The following is a 6,996-nucleotide window of genomic DNA, read 5'->3' on the forward strand; positions in this document are numbered from 1 at the left end:
AGGTATTACCACATAAAGCAGTAGTCCTGCTGGCAAACATCTATAACGCCTGCCTTCGGCTTTCCTACTTTCCAACCACCTGGAAACACTCTGTCATCCACGCAATCCCCAAACCTGGAAAAGACCAGCACGACCCATCATCTTACAGACCCATCAGCCTCCTACCAGTAGTAGGAAATTTGTTTGAAAAAGTCGTATTCAAAAGACTTCTAGCCCAGTATCCCAAATTAGTACCCGACCACCAATTAGGGTTCAGAAAAAACACTCGGCAGCTGAACGAGCTCACCGACTGGTAGACAAAATAACCACTGCTGTGGAAAATGGCCAATATTGCGGAGGAATATTCCTCGATGTCAAACGAGCTTTTGACAGGGTCTGGCATGAGGGACTACTCTACAAAGTTAAAAAATTAATTCCAGAGTTTTACTTACTGCTTCCCTCTTATCTATAAGACAGATCGTTTACTGTCACACAAGAAAATTTTCTCTCAACAGTCCACCATCCACTCTATCCTAGCTGGCGTACTCACATAATGATAAGAAGAACAATCACGTTTTTTTTACAACTTGTTATCACGATAACGCGAATGTAAACAATTCGGAACGACCAATCCCATTGGTTCCCGCCAATTTCAGTGCCGCGCTCGGCAAAACATACAAATTAGCGCGCCACTTTTCAAACTGGCGGAGACTACTCTGGGTGAGCGACAGAGCCAGTGTTCCCAGGTGCTCCTATCTTGAAAAGTCCTTACGCTCTCCGGATGGGCTCTTGCAATACCACCTACCCATACCTTTCATCGCAAAAAAAATGAGCGAGGAGATCGGGTATCCTGTGGTAAAAATAACTGTTGTTCTTCCAATAGTTAGATGTAGGCCGTATTCAGGTGAATTTTTGTATTGTTATTATTTTTTTTTTTTTTTGAAATATTTGATCCGTGTTGAGGTAATAGTTTATTTATAAACTAGCAGGAAACCCGTGCTACGCACAGGAAAACCCCCACCATCAGCAATCACTGTGATTAGTGATCAGTTACTAATTGTGTTTCTGAATTATTTTTTACTATTTCAAAATTGGCGAGACGCACTGGTTTGATAAAAATGCAGAGCTTAGTAGTATGCTGATTAAAGCTGCTATTTTGGTCTGTTCTGCAGTAAGCTCATATGATCATTATAATAATCAACAATACCCAATCAAAAGTTGGTTATTTTCATAAAGATGTGTTACTTTTGTCAGTCCAATGTTTAATTGAAGTTACAGCTGGTGAGTTTCAGCCGCGAAAATTACGGGATTTAACCAACGGTTTCGTTTAATTCTCAGCAATGGCGGGTTTGTCATCGACATCGCGGAGAAAACGTGATTTTTCCAGGGATTTTGAAAAACAAATTAGAAATTACACGATAATCACCACGATATCACGGCAAATACGTCGTGTTCCTGGCGAATTTCTAAGAGTATTATAATTGCGCGTTATTCAAATCAATATCGTGGCATACACGCGAATTTCTTACTCAACTAAGACTACGTAAATGTGCGCATAAAACTCATAAACATCTGTTACTTGGGATGGGCGAAAACGTATGATTTTCCTTCAATTTTTTATGATACCACATACCCACTCCGGAGTTCAAATAGTTGCTCGCTTCATTTCTGCTTGTTAAAAGTGACGAATTGCAAGAATCCAATCTCGATTTTACGAGAACTATGGGATGTAACCATCGGTTTCCTTGTATAAGATTTAATGCTTTGAAATTAAGAAAAAAAAAAGGAAAAAACATTAGCGATGATCCAAAATTTTGCAAGTATGACTCGTGTGTTTCGGTAAACTATGATAGAAACAGAAAGCAGGTGGAGAATGTCGAAACGATGTTCTAGTTTTGCTCTGCTGTCAGCACCGCGTCTGCAGGCGCTGTTCGACCGAGCCGTCATCACAGTACAGAACGCCTTCAATATAGCGAGCAGCAATGTGGACATCCCCCGTGGTGAAATAGTTGTATCAAGAGCGCCTTCCACGATCGGAGTCAAGTATTGATGAAATGCGCGCAAAAACCCCGCTTCTCCTCCGATTGCAACGTTGCACACCGTCTTTATGTTCCATTTGGGTTTATTTATTTTATTTTTGAAGCCAAACAACAGCTTCTCTCAAAATTTTTCGAGAATTCGCCTAAATCATTTCAAAACAGAACTAATGCACAGACAGATTTTCCAGATTTTCACATCCCTGAGAGAGTAGCCCGGCAACGGATGCACGAGTCGGAGCTCGCAAAAATCATGGCGCGGCGTTTCCAACAGCGCGACGCCGAACTCGTTCCATCCTCCTCGCACTCGTTGGACGCCGAACTCCTTCCATCTTCTTCGCACCCGTTGCGCGTACCAGAAGAACGTACGTAAAATTTATCAGCTGTCTTCCAGCGCGAGACGCGGAAATCGCTCCATCTCGCTCGCACTCTCTCTCGCACCCGTTGTCCTTACGGGAAAATCGACACACGCGGACCGCGATATCCCGCGAACCGGCGGGCGGATCGCGAAATCCTCCCTTATCCGGCGCCTCGGGGTAGAGAGGGATCCCAGTGCGGAATCTCAGGGTCACACGGCCTCCCGTTCACGAGATCCGCTGATACGTGAGTCAGTCAGTCAGTCAGTGAGTGAGTCAATCAACGTGAAGTCTGCTTTATTAGTATAGATAATTGGCAGTCTGTATTGCGAGTCATGAGGCAAATTTAAGGTAATTAAGCTTTCAAGTCTATATTGATCTACATTATGTATGTAGATCTCCCTCTATTCAAAATGAAACTAACTTCATCAGCAGTCTTTAATTTTTTTTAAAAGTTACTAAGCTAATCGTGCACATACTAGCTGGCGATGTTAATTTTGATCTCCTATCAAATTGTAATACGACAAGTGATTATATAGATTTTATTATCTCCGGGAATGGATTTGTAAGTTAACTTAATGAATCAACTAGACCCAATGTTGCTGACGGCCCTGATTCAAGTATTGATAATTTACTTTTCAGGGGACACCTCCTTGACTCTACTCTATCGAGTGAAGCTATCCAGGAAGTTTTTACAGATCACTTCCCCATTACTTTTAGTATAAATTTTGAAACTATCGAACAAAATGTAAGAAATCATTCCGAAGAGCATCCAAACTCTAATAGCATGCAGCAATTTCGCTCTTTGGAAGTTTATTATGATAAATACGCACAGCTATTAGCAGGATATAACTGGGGTTATTACCGCAGAAATTCTCTATAAATTAGCAAAGAAAGTGATGGAAGAAGTAGGCTTCCGAGTCCTATGTATGCTAGCAGATGACAATCAGGGCAATGCAAAAATGTATAAAATGCTCGGTGATGGAGCATTAAAACCTCGTGTTCCACACCCATTTAACGCAGATGAAAAATTATGCGTTCTCTTTGATCGAGCCCATTTGTTTAATTCTTTGTTATAAACCTTTAGATCGAAAAGTTGCCTTAGCTTTTATTTATGAAATGGCCAAAAAATTATAAATTATTTAAAAACTTTGGTCTTTGTCATGCTTTTCTCACTCCAAAATTGACACCGAGCTGTGAAGAAAGTGATACAGAAAGCAGTTGTTCTGAAGTAAAAACCGCGAATACCGCAGCAACGTATGATTTAAATGATATCCCACGATCCTTAACTTCCTTCACAATTGGGTGCCATTTTTGAGTACCTTCTATCCTTTGCAGGCTTTCGCATGGTGGCACGGACTCAAGGAAAAGTTGAGAAAAGTTGTGAATTTCACATTCTCATGAAAAGTATCCACATCCAAGTCCCATCACTTCTTGGTCTAAGCATCATTTTATGCATTTTTATACAAGTTTTCACCCGTTTGTGCATTCAAAATTTATCCTAGCTTTTCATGAAGTATTCGCCAAAAATTTAAGGTAGCTATCGGCAAACTAGACACAGGAGTGCTTGTGTGAGCAAATATTTCCCAAATTTTTACGAGCACATCTAAAACTATTCTTGTATCGGTTCACCTGGAAAATATTTCTCGTGAAAAGATTTTTTCGCATGCAGCAAAAATTACTAAAATCTGGAATCGAATTCCAGGCGGTTCGGATCGCGTTATCACTGTATGGAACGTAACTATCTATTTCTGCCTAAAAGCAATCATTTCCGTTTCCAACGCAAAACCTAAGACGGTCAGAAAAAACGGCATTACTGTAAACCGATGATAGTAACGACAACAAACGGGTTCATTGTCATAATCCGTGACAGGGCCAAAAAGACTGTTTGAATGAAATACAATAGAAAAATTTACAGAGAAATTTATCCAAACTTTTTAAAAATATGTAAAATAGACCCACTACTATTTGAAAGACGGAAGATTTTCATTTTTGCTTTGGCCTGATAGTAATCTAATGAGGATCTTGCAAGTGCAAGATTCAGAGTTTATTTTATGAAAAATTCAAAGCCTTTGTCTAGCTGAGCACGGAACAGTTTTTGAAATTTTCCCAAGTTGATTAAATTTGAAATATTTACATATGAAAATGATCGGAATTTGAAAAGGCCGGAAAACGGAGTGTTTGCGCGGGACTTGGTCGTGAAGCAGAAAGAGCAGAGGGTTGAGTCGTTAGGCCATTGCGAGCTGCCTAGCTTTTGTCAGAGTGACCATGTAGAGAACAATAGACCTCTTGCTGTCTGTTACCAGGTTTTACCTTTCTACGTCACTAGGGAAGAGCACGCTAAAACTCCATTTCAAAACATCCAGATTTTCGCTGATTTCTGCTCACATTTGGAGCGATTTTTCTGTGTGTTCCTGCGGCCAAAAAATAAAAAAAAATACTGGTTGCTCGGGGGGGGGGGGGGGGGGGAGTACAAGTACTTTCATTTAGTGCAATAAAAAAAGTTGTGCAAGATCCCCATTGCTATGAGCTAAAAATTCAAGTAGGTCAACCCGGAAAAATTCACCCCAAGCCACACCCATAAAATTCCTTGATTTCTACAAATATTAATAGTCATGATTTTCATGCAAAGCACCGCACTTATTGATTTTAAGATGTTTCAAACTTGTGTGCTAACTTCACATCGGTTAATATGGGGCAAGACTTTTTCTTCCATGACATTTTTTCCGAGAGTGCTCCTCCTCCGAGCTACAGATCGGAAAAGGTATTTCACTTTGCACCTACTATGCCCGCAGTTTTGCTTGAAATCAAAAACATTATCCTATATATTTTTACCTTCTTTCCATTTCAGCCAAAAAAAAAATGATTTGAGTATTTAAAAGTGTTTTTGGGTGGTTTTTATGCTACTTGGGTTTTTGGGGCAAGACTCATAGAATACTAGAATGCAGAGCGCAAAAAACTACATAAGTTTTATCCCAACCATTGTGCGATGAATCGTTGGCGAGATCCAGAGTCTCAAAGTCAACAAACTTCCGTAAATTCAAAGCTGCATTTTTTGCCGTGCTCTTGCCAAAGGTTCATTGCACAAAAAAATGGTTGTGACCAAACATGTGGCGCTCTTTTCAGTGGTTCGTTTCTTATGGATCTTGAAGCTGAAGGGGATAAGTTGAACCAATCAGACTATTTATCCCAGATGGAATAACTAAAACTAAGGGACTCTATCAGGACTGCTTGGAAACGCTGACCAGCTGTCTTAATTGGCCCTATTTAATCTATTTGTTTCTCTTTTTTTTTCTTCCAGAAACAGCGTACATCATCACCTTGGATGGCATTATACAGTTATTCATCTCCGGCAAAAAGGCTATGCTACTAGACGGTGGGAGTAGTTTTTCTGACTGCGAAGAAGTAATTTCAAATAAAGGAACGTTTAAAATTATCAACGTACAATCAGATTCCAGCAGCACCTGTGCTGCTGGCACGGAAAAAACAAGACTAGTGTTGAGCACTACTGGCCGTTTAGTGGGGAGTAGTTGAGGGCTGGCGTCTAAGCGCTGTACAGCTCAACACCGGAAGGCAGTACAGGTGAGCACTGAACATGAGTAGTGCTAATCAGATGCCGCGAGACGTAGTTGCGCTTAACAGGTGTAAATTCACACATGAGACGTCGGAGTCACGATAGCCTGGTGGTAACGCGCTGGTCTTCCACCGGCGCAACCCGAGTTCGATCCCCGGCGGAGGCGTTTCATATTTTACGCTCGCTCCAAAGTCACTTTAGGGCTTGACACTACTTCTTCCTTAGTGACCCAGCCTCGAGCTGTTTAGTGCCCAGCACTCCTCTGACTTGCTGGCTCCATTTGACCTAACCCTCGTTAGTGCCCAGCACTAACATGTAGGTCCCAACCCTAAGCTCGTTTTTTCCGTGTAGGTATTCATTACTTCAAGACATATTGAAAACCATAAATGCTTATGAGAACAAAATAAAATTGAAGGAACACGAAATCATTATTTTCATTGAAAGCTGCCATTTGTTTAAAGTAGACGCAGCAACTGCTGAGGTTGCAGAGGAAGAAGCTATGTCGGCTTGGAAAACAGCACATGAATTAATGGAGAAAGCACAGTCAAGTGAAGAAAGAGATGCATGCAGCATCAGAAGCCTCTAAATCCGCGAAGAGCTTACTCGAAGATGACAGAAATCTAGTTGACTTAAAAGATGACAAGATGGAATATGTATTCAAAAAAGAACTAAGAGGTCTTTTACAACTACATAATTTCAAACTTAAGGAGTATGAAAAAGCGACGTATGGAAATTTGTACAAGATCTTTCTTCAAACTGACTGCCCGATACTCACGTTTGGAAAGAGTGATCATGCATTCTCTAAAGGAGTTTTGTAAACCTGGTGACCTTTCTTTTCTGGATCGAGGTTTTGAGCGTGTCACCATTTGTCCTCAAACGCTTCGGTCTCTAAAAGCACCGTATCTGCACAAGAATACAACCACTCGTACACGGACTTGAAGATTTCTAGTACTATTAACGATGATTTTTCAGCCATAAGCACAGTGATGATGATGACGAAGAAGCAGCGAGGCAAATGATCGGGAAGCTCCAGAAACTCGTAACAGACGAG

Source organism: Bemisia tabaci, chromosome 7, assembly GCF_918797505.1.
Source record: "Bemisia tabaci chromosome 7, PGI_BMITA_v3".
Classification (NCBI taxonomy): Eukaryota; Metazoa; Arthropoda; class Insecta; order Hemiptera; family Aleyrodidae; genus Bemisia; species Bemisia tabaci.